The sequence below is a fragment of the Prionailurus viverrinus genome, chromosome D1 (genome assembly GCF_022837055.1).
Source record: "Prionailurus viverrinus isolate Anna chromosome D1, UM_Priviv_1.0, whole genome shotgun sequence".
In the NCBI taxonomy this organism is placed as follows: Eukaryota; Metazoa; Chordata; class Mammalia; order Carnivora; family Felidae; genus Prionailurus; species Prionailurus viverrinus.
The window spans coordinates 70,123,167-70,134,043 of record NC_062570.1 but is presented as its reverse complement, the minus strand read 5'-3'; positions in this window follow the sequence as shown (position 1 = coordinate 70,134,043).

Below are 10,877 nucleotides of genomic sequence, written 5' to 3'. Positions count from 1 at the left end.
ACATTGTGATGGTTAATTTTATGTGTCACCTTGGCTAGGCTGTAGTACATAATTGTTTGGTCAAAACACTAGTCTAGATGTTCTGTAAGGGTATTTTTTAGATATGATTAATATTTAATTTAGTAGACTTTGGATAAACCAGCTTACCATTGGGGAGCCTAGGTGGCTCAGTAGGTTAAGCATCCAACTTTTGGTTTCGGCTCAGGTCATGATCACACGGTTCATGGGATTGAGGCCATCATGCATCAGGCTCTCTCTCTCTCTCTCTCTCTCTCTCTCTCTCTGCCCCTCCCCAGCTTGAGCTTTCTCTCTCTCTCTCTCAAAATAAATGAATAAACTAAAAAAAAAAAAAACAACAACAGATCACCCTCTAAAATGTGAGTGTGCCTCATCTAATCAGTTCAAGGTCTTAAGAGCAAAGACTAAGGTTTCCTAATGAAGAAGAAATTGTCCTCAAAACTGTAACATAGGAACCCTGCCTGAGTTTCTAGCTTGCTGCCCTACAGAATTCTCAAAACTGCAACTCAAACTCTTACCTGAATTTCCAGTCTGCCAGCCTACCTTACAGATTTCAGACTTGCCAGCCTACCCTCACTCACAATTTTATGAGACAGTTCCTTACAAACACATACACAACAGACAGACATAAAACTCCAATGGGTTCTGTTGTCTGGAGAACTGTGGTTAATATATACGTCAAAGTGTAACAAATACACAGTGAATTTCCACAGAAATATCCAGTTCCCTTCTCACTATGAGCAATGGTAAAAACTTGTACTTAGTGTTTACATATTGCTTCTCTTTTGATCCAGTTCCAATTCCTCTTGTCTTTGCAAGTCCTGTAGATTTTCTATGCGATGTCTCATGCTGTTCTTATTCTATGTCATTTTGCGCTTGGATGTCCCATTGCTGCTATAACAATTAATGACAAACTTTGTGGCTTTAATGATAAATAAACACAAATTTATTATTTTACAGTTCTGGAGATTGAGTCAAATTGGGTGTCAGCAGGGATATGTTGCTTTTGGAGGCTTCAGGGAGAGGATCTATTTCCTTGCCTTTTCTGGTTTTGAGAGGCCACTAGCTCTCGTTGGTTAATGGTCCCATCACATCACTTCACCTTCTGCTTCTGTCATCACATTTCTTACTTTGACTCTGACCCTTCCTACCTCCGTTTTATAAGAACCTTTGTGATTACATTGGGCTTTCCGGGATAATCCAAAATAATCTCCCCATATAATGACAATCTGACTTAATCATATCCAAAAGCAAAACAAAACAAACAAAAAAAGAAACCTTTTTGCATGTAAGTAACATTCACAGGTTCCAAGGATTAGGAAATGGATATTTTTGAGATAATCTACCATAGATGTCTTTTTTATTCCTAATTTATTTTGTTTTTTTTTTAATTTTTTTTTTCAACGTTTTTTATTTATTTTTGGGACAGAGAGAGACAGAGCATGAACGGGGGAGGGGCAGAGAGAGAGGGAGACACAGAATCGGAAACAGGCTCCAGGCTCCGAGCCATCAGCCCAGAGCCTGACACGGGGCTCGAACTCACGGACCCCGAGATCGTGACCCGGACCGCGAGATCGTGACCTGGCTGAAGTCGGAGGCTTAACCAACTGCGCCACCCAGGCGCCCCTATTTTGTATTTTATGTACTCCTTATTTTTATTCATAAAGTTATTGACAAAGTTCACTTTAAGGACTACTTTGATTAGTTTATTTTTCATAAGTTTATTCTTCTAATTCTCTGTAAAAGTATTTTTCACTTGTTAAACCCCAATTGTTCTCTCTTTTTCTGACTGCACAACTCCGAAGCATTTCTCTGTATACAGCTGAGACCTTTTACTTCTCTCTGAGTTCTATTTTGTCCTTTGTATGGCAAAGGAAGGACAGTCTAACAATTCTTTTGGTAAGAAAAATAAATTATTGATTAGTATTCTAACTGAAAATCAGTTTCCTCTCACTAGATAATGGTGTATGGATAGGTAGTATGTATACTCAATTGATATTCTCCCCTTCATCTATACCCATAGAACCCTGATTTTGGTTTGGATGGCAATGTGCCAAGCCCCAGAGAATGAGATGAATTATGACTTGCTCATACCAGGATTTTTCAACTTCAGCATTATTGATGTTTGGGGCCAGGTACCTGTTTGTTGTGGGGGGTTGTTCTGTGCCTCGTAGAATGGTTAGCAACATCCCTGATCTCTACCCACTAGACGCCAGTAACATCTCTCACAAGTTTCAACAGCCAAAACTATTTCTAGAGATTGCCAGAAAGCAAAAATCACCTTCAGTTGAGAATCGCTGTCTTAAGACCAATCATGACAATCCAGTTCTTTATCAGGGACTTATTTAGGGAAGGCACACGATCTATTTCTGGCAAAATGGAAGAAGTCTGTTTAAGTTTTGTGGCATAAAGAAGAAAAGTTCTGAGGAAGATTTTCCTTTCTGAAAAAAAAGAGAGAGCTAAAAAAATAACAAGGTCCTCAGAGTCCTTTCCCCCACCTTGCAGCCTGGGATGCTGGTATGTATGGATTTGAACTTTGGAGCTGTGGCAGCCATCTTGTGATTTTGAGTACAGCAGAAGAGAAAGATGGGAAGAGCCTGCATCCTTGATGACATAAACTGTGGAGCCAGCCTTGGAACTGACTACCTCTAGATACTAGATAGAATGGCTTTGTTTTGTGCCAGTCCCAGACTGTCCGTAATCAGTGTTGTGGCTGGATGGGCCCTTGTGCTTTTTATTATGATTGCAAGATGGCTTTCAGCAATAATCATCAAGAAACTTTGTAAAAATGAAGGCTTAGCACCTACAGGACCTGTAAATTACATAGCACACATGGCACCACACAGCAAGGTTGTAGGCAGATAGACTGAGTGCACACTGGCCTGGGGTTCTGCTTTATTGGAGTTGAGGGCCGGGGCCTAGGGTTTCATGGGCTCACTATTAAATGGTGAATTTAAAACATAAGAGCAGGGATTTAAAGCATGGGAAGAGGAAAAACAAGTGGCCCAAAAGGTCAGTTATGGGAATCTACCAAGATTTTTGAAACAAAGGCGCCTTGGTATAGGGAAGGAGCCTGGTGGTTTCTGTATTTGCGTGTCTGACCTGTGTTTGAGATAGCCCTCTTTGAAGTGGGTGTCTCTTTGTAATGGATGTCTCAGCAGTCAAAGCTTAAGTCAGGCACTTGCATTACAAAAAAGGGGGGGGGGTATCAGGGGGCTTCACTACAGTTTTTGTTTGAAACATTTTTAGAGATTTTTTTATTTGTGGCCAAAAGCATCCTAACTGAGAGAATTAAAATATGGTAGAAATAGAAAAACATATTAAACATTCTCCCCCTTTCCTAGCAACATACTGGAATGGTGAAAGTTTAGAGGGATAGGGGAATGTTTAAGAAGAAACATCTATAACTGTTTAAAATACTATGCATGTTAGGTACTAAGGAACAGAATAAAAATTTTCACAATATTTTACACCTAAAGAAAATTTACTAAGAATATTAATTTAATAAAGCAAAAGCCTGGACACGATATAAAATGACCATAGGAGACAGAAAAAGGAGATTTCAGAGTTAAGAAGACAATATAAGGACGAAAATAACAACAACTTTCACCTAACAAATTAATATAAAATATCAAGAAAGAACAGGCGCAACTGAAATGAGATTTCTAACGCAAGAGAAGGCCTAATTAATCACTACAATGGAAGAGGAAAAGAAAACAAATGTTAAAGCATTGTAGAGAACCTTGTCCAATTAATGTCCCTAAAAGAGTGAGCCTAAAATGTCCAGCAGGGGGAAAAAAAAGGTATTAAAAGAAACTAGATCTGCAAACTAAAAGGCCCATCTTGTTTCTGAAAAAAAAGCGAAATGAGTGATTGAACTGAGATGAAACATGTCAAATTCGGTTAAATTTCAAGGATTAAACAGTGTTCTTCAGGCATCCACACAGAAAAAGAAGGTGATCTGTAATGGGAAATTTGGATTATGCTTTGATTCTTTCACAGCAATATTCAGTGTCAGAAGATAGAGCAACACCTAGAAAGTTGAAATAGAAGACAAGAATACTACACAGGCGAGTTGTTTGCATATAAGGAAGCATATTTATACTCCTAAGCATAAAGAAACTTAGAAATCACTGTATCCAGGAGTCCTAGAAAAAAAATTACTTTCAATAAAATCCATATATCCATGAAATTTAAGTATAGCGAAGGTAAGATAAAAGGACTGGAGATAAACAATGAGTAGATTTAAATACATAAATAGCTGGGGCGCCTGGGTGGCGCAGTCGGTTAAGCGTCCGACTTCAGCCAGGTCACGATCTCGCGGTCCGTGAGTTCGAGCCCCGCGTCGGGCTCTGGGCTGATGGCTCAGAGCCTGGAGCCTGTTTCCGATTCTGTGTCTCCCTCTCTCTCTGCCCCTCCCCCGTTCATGCTCTCTCTCTGTCCCAAACATAAATAAACGTTGAAAAAAAAAAAAATTTAAAAAAAATAAAATAAAATAAATAAATACATAAATAGCTGCGATATCAAACATAATCTAAAATGGTGTTCACCAAATAGTTTGATGTTTATTTCTAGGTGATAGATGTTATTTCTAGGTGATAGGTGTTTATTTCTAGGTGATTTTATTTTTTTAATTTATTGATATGTTGCTCTGTTGCTTGAATGCTTTTCAAAGAATATGCTAGGGGCGCCTGGGTGGCTCAGTCGGTTAAACGACCGACTTCGGCTTGGGTCACGATCTCGCACTCTGTGAGTTCGAGCCCCGCATCGGGCTCTGTGCTGACAGCTCAGAGCCTGGAGCCTGCTTCGGATTCTGTGTCTCCCTCTCTCTCTGACCCTCCCCCGTTCATGCTCTGTCTCTCCCTGTCTCAAAAATAAATAAACGTTAAAAAAAAAATTAAAAAAAAAAAGAATATGCTATATTTCCCTTTTACAAACACTAAATTAGTCTAAAAATAAATTTATGATATGGCTTAAGTAGATTACCTCTAGAAAATTCAGGTATGAGTAAACGTTATCTGGGACAAAATGTGTTGGCTTGATTTTTATCTCTTAAATATTTATTACCTTATTCATTACAATCCATCTTTGTATATAGTATTTTTTATTATAACTCAGAAGGGTAGAATTATTTAGCACAAAGCAGTCTTTCATTTTCTTGGCCTTAGTTCTATTGCTAAGGGTTTTACCAAACTCTCTAAAGAAATAGAAGAGGAAGGAACACTTCACAACTCATTCTGTGAGGCCAGTATCAGCCTAATATCAAAACCAAAGACATCACAAGGAAAAAATGAAAGAACAGACCAATATCCCTCATGAATATAGTAAAAAAAAAAATCCTCAGTAAAATACTAGCTGCATGTTTGTGAATTTGCAAGCACATCCAGTAGCATATAAGATTATATTCCATGAGCAAGTGGGACCTATCCCAAGAATGCAAGGTTGGTTTAACATCTACAAATCAATGTAATACACCAAATTAATACAATAAAGTTAAAAAGAAAACACCCACATGATCATCTCAATATGTCTTTTTTTTTTTTTTTTTTAATGTTTATTTTCAAGAGAGAGACAGAGAGACAGAGTGTGAGCAGGGGAGGGGCAGAGAGAGAGAGGGAGACACAGAATCAGAAACAGGCTCCAGACTCCGAGCTGTCAGCACAGAGACCGACTCAGGGCTTGAACTCACAAACCGTGAGATCATGACCTGAACTGAACTCAGAAGCTTAACCGACTGAGCCACTCACAACAAACTAAGATAGAAAGGAAATTTCCTCAATTTGATAAGACCACAGCCAACATCATACTTAATGGTGAAAGATTTAAAGCTTTCTCCTGAGATCAGGAATAATAAGATGTTTGCTCTTGCCACTTCTATTCAACATAGTGCTAGAGAGTCTAATCAGGGCAATTAAGCAAAAAATATAAATAAATGGCCTCCAAATTGGAAAGGAAGAAGTAATACTACTTATACTTTCAGGGAACACAATCCTGTATATAGAAAAAACCTAAGGAATCCATTAAAACTAGAAATGAATTAATTCACTGAAGTTTCATCATGCCAAATCAATGCACAAATATCAGTTGTACGCTATATATCAGTTAAGTACAGTCAGAAAATTAAGAAAAAAAATCTGTTTGTGATAGCATCAAAAATACTTAGAAATAATTTTTTAATTATTAAATTTTTGAAAGAACTTAAAGAAGACCTAATAAATGCAAAGATGTGTTCACAGATTGGAAAATTTAACATTGTTAGGATGGCAATACTCTTCGAATTGACCTACAGATTCAGTGCAATCCCTATCAAAATCCTAGGAGTTTTTCTTTTGCAGAAATTGACAAGTTAATCCTACAATTCTACATGGAATAGCAAGGGACCAAGAATAGCAAAAATAACTTTGAGAAAGGTCACAGTTGGAGGACAAACACTACAAAGCTTCAGTAATCAAGACAGTGTGATACTGGCATAAAGATAGCAATATGGGTTAATGAAACTGAATTGGGAGTCCAGATATAAACCCTTATATATACAGTCATTTGATTTTCAACAAGGCTACCAAAACAAGTCAATGGGGAAAAAAATAATCTGTTTTTACAGATGATGCTGGGACAACTAGATATACACAAAAGAGTGTACACATCCTTACACAAAAGAATGAATTTGGACCCCCACCTCACACCACATACAAAAGTTAATTCAAAATGAATCAAAGACATAAATGTAAAAGCTGAAACTATTAAACTCTTAGAAGACAACATGAGTGTAAGGTTTTATTATTTTGGATTAGCCAATGATTTCTTAGATACACCACCCAAAGCACAAGCAAACAAATAAAAAATAGATATATTGAACTTCATCAAAATTGAAAACATCTGTGCTTCATTGTCAAGAAAGTGAAATAACAAGCCAAATGGAAAAAATATTTGCAACTCATAGATAAGACACCAGTATTCAGAATACATAAATACAGAATACAGGTGGTTTTCTGCTCAGGTCATGACTTCGCGGTTTGTGGGTTCAAGCCCCGCGTCAGGCTCTGCACTGCCACTGGTTGGGATTCCCTCTCCCTCCCTCTCTGCCCCTCCTCTTCTTGCACTCTCTCAAAATAAAAATAAATGTTAAAAAAAAGATAATCCAATTAAAATATGGGCATATAGACATTTCTCCAGAGAAGTTACACAAATGGCCAGTAAGCACATGAAAAGATGCCCAACATCATCAGCCATTAGGGAAATGTAAATCTAAACCACAATGGAGGGTGCTTGGGTGGCTCAGTCAGTTAAGCGTCTGACTTCAGCTTGGGTCATGATCTCACAGTTCGTGGGTTCAAGCCCTGCATGGGGCTCTGTGCTGACAGCTCGGAGCCTGGAGCCTGCTTCAGATTCCATGTTTCCCTCTCTCTCTGCTCCTCTCCTGCTCACAGTCTGTCTCTCTCTCTCTCTCAAAAATAAAATAAGCGTCAAAAGAAAAAATTTTAAACCACAATGAGATACCATTTCACACTCACTAGAATGATTAAAATATAAATAAAAATAATGGACAAGTGTTGTTGAGGATGTAGAATGGAACCCTCATATTTTGTAGATGGTGCAGCCACTCTGGAAAACAGTGTGTCAGTTTCTCAAAATATTATCCATAGAAGTACCATTTGACACAGTAATTGTACACCATAGATACCAAATAGAATTGAAAATATGCTGATACAAAAATTTGTACATGATTTTTATAGCAGCAATATTCATAATTGCCAAAAAGTGGAAACAACCCAAATATCTATCAATTATGAGAAGATAAATTGTGATGTATCCATACAATGGCATATTATTTAGCCATAAAAGGAAGTAAGTACTGATACATGTTACAGTGTGGATGGACCTCAAAAAGATTATGCTGAGTAAAAGAAGCTAGACACACAATGTCACATACTATATGATTCCATTTGTGTGAAATGTCTAGAATAAGCAAATTCACAGAGATTGAAAGTTAAATTAGTAATTTTCAAGAGTTGAGAGAAGGGGAGAATGGGAAGTAACTGATGAAAATATTCTGTATTTCATAGTAATGATAGTTGTGCAATTTTGTGAATATACAAAAACCATTGAATTGTATTCCTTAAAAGGATGACTTTTATGGCATGTGAATTATATCTTTTTTTTAAATATAATTTATTGTCAAATTGGTTTCCATACAACACCCAGTGCTCATCCCAACAAGTGCACTCCTCAATGCCCATCACCCACTTTCCCCTCTCCCCCACCCCCCATTAACCCTCAGTTTGTTCTCAGTATATAAGTCTCTTATGGTTTGCCTCTCTCTCTCTCTCTCTCTCTGTAACTTTTCTCCCCCTCCCCTCCCCCCATGGTCTTTTGTTAATTTTCTCAAGATCCACATATGAGTGAAAACATATGGCATCTGTCTTTCTGTGACTGACTCATTTCACTTAGCATAATACCCTCCAGTTCCATCCATGTTGCTGCAAATGGCCAGATTTCATTCTTTCTCATTGCCAAGCAGAATTCCATTGTATATATAAACCACATCTTCTTTATCCATTTGTCAGTTGGTGGACATTTAGGCTCTTTCCATAATTTAGCTATTGTTGAAAGTGCTGCTATAAACATGGGGGTACAAGTGCCCCTGTGCATCAGCACTCCTGTATCCCTTGGGTAAATTCCTATCAGTGCTATTGCTGGGTCATAGGGTATTTCTATTTTTAATTTTTTGAGGAACCACCACACTGTTTTCCAGAGTGACTGCACTAGTTTGTATTCCCACCAACAGTGCAAGAGGGTTCCTGTATCTCCACATCCTCTCCAGCATCTGTTGTTTCCTGAGTTGTTAACTTTAGCCACTCTGACCAGTGTGAGGTGATATCTCCTTGTGGTTTTGATTTGTATTTACCCGATGAGGAGTGATGTTGAGCATCTTTTCATCTGTCTGTTGGCCATCTGGATGTCTTCTTTGGAAAAGTGTCTATTCATGTCTTCTGCCCATTTCTTCACTGGATTATTTGTTTTTCGGGTGTGGAGTTTGGTGAGTTCTTTATAGATTTTGGATACTAGCCCTTTATCCGGAATGTCATTTGCAAATATCTTTTCCCATTCCATTGGTTGCCTTTTAGTTTTGTTGATTGTTTCCTTTGCAGTGGAGCAGGAGGGCCCGTGTATTGCCCCTGCTTGGGCTGATCTCTGAGCAATACCAGGCTAAGACATTAATTGAGAAAGGAAATAGCTATAACATTATGACCCTTTTCCCTTTTGTTTTGGAAAACTGGAGCTGGTGTATTGAATTAAGAACATTCAGAAAATGACCTGCTGCATGAGGGGGCACAATCCACCCACAGGAGTCAGCACATAGCTCCTCAAGCATTGGAGTTCCAATTTTGGGCAAGTAAAATACCCCAGGGTTGTTTTCACTGAAGAAGCAGGTTTAGTACACTCACAAAAGAAGTAAAGCGCTAAGATTTGTTACTTATAAATCCCAGAAATGGGAGTGCATGTGCAATGAGCTAGGGGAAGGGCAGTCCTCTGTGTCAGGTCATGAACGAGCAGGAAATAGAATAGGGTAGCATGCACCTATTACTCACTAATGTGGCTGGGGCAGAGGTCACCAACTTTTCACAGCCTTAATAACTGTGGTTATTTTATTTGTTTATTTCTAAGTGGTGATTTATTTATTTATAGTGAGCATGAGTGAGAGAGAGTGGCAGAGAGAAAGGGAAAGAGAGAATCCCAAGCAGGCTTCACACTCAGTGTGGAGCCCGACACAGGGCTTGATCCCACCACCCTGGGATCATGACCTGAGCTGAAACCAAGAGTTGGACGCTCAACCAACTGAGCCACCCAGGCACCCCACTAGGTGGTTATTTTAAAAGGTGCTCTGGGGACGGCAAAATGGGAATTTATGGTGGGAATCCTAAACTCAAGTCCTTATCTAAATGTTCAGACTCAGTGTGAGTAAGGTCATTGTACCGTAAAATGCCTAGGTAGCAACTTAGAAAAACAAAATTTATTTTTCTCATCACACCTTCCCATGTGGAAAAAGTCCCAAGAGAAAGCTGACAGAAAAGACCAAAGTATCCAGAAGAAAATACCCCCTGAAGAAGGAAGTTTGGAGTATTTCCAGAAGTTTTGATAATTTCTGTAGGATACAGACAAAGGAAAATACAGAAAAGCACTGTCTTCCTCAGCAATATGCCTCAGCTGTGTTGGTTGCAAGGAACAGAGAATCATTCAAAAATAACATTTATGGAGAAGCTGGGGTAATGGTACTCACAGGAATAAAAGACAGGGATCTCAGACATGTGGGAAGGTCTGTGGGAACCCCTGGAAGGAAAAAAAGCCATGTTGTTGGGCAGCGGACAGTTCTTGTCTGGGCTTCCCGATATTCATAGTTTCAACCTTCTTTGTGGCCCAGTTACCTTTTGCCCCTATCACCTCTTCCACTTAATTTGATAGAAGCATTATGTGGGACTTGGCTTGTGACACAAGCTAGGAGGGCAGGCCTTTGACCCAAGCTAAACTAGGGCATTGTATATTCCCCTCCACCCTGGAATGTGAATCTCTAACACAGGGGAAAGCACACTAAAGCTATCAATGATCAAGTTTTACTCTGTCTGTACTACACATTCTGACCAGACCTTTCTTGATACTGAGGCCGCTGTTGTCTCCAGGGATGTCTTGGTTCTCAGGCATGACTCGCCCACCTCTAGTCAGTTGGATTCTAATCCCAATGCCTTTTGAATAAATTCTCTTCTGCTAAGGTTGGAGCTATTTTCTGCAGCTTGCCACAGAAAGATTCACTCATGAGTGGCAGAAGCCATGGTAGGGCTGGGTTCCATAGGGCCAAATGGTCC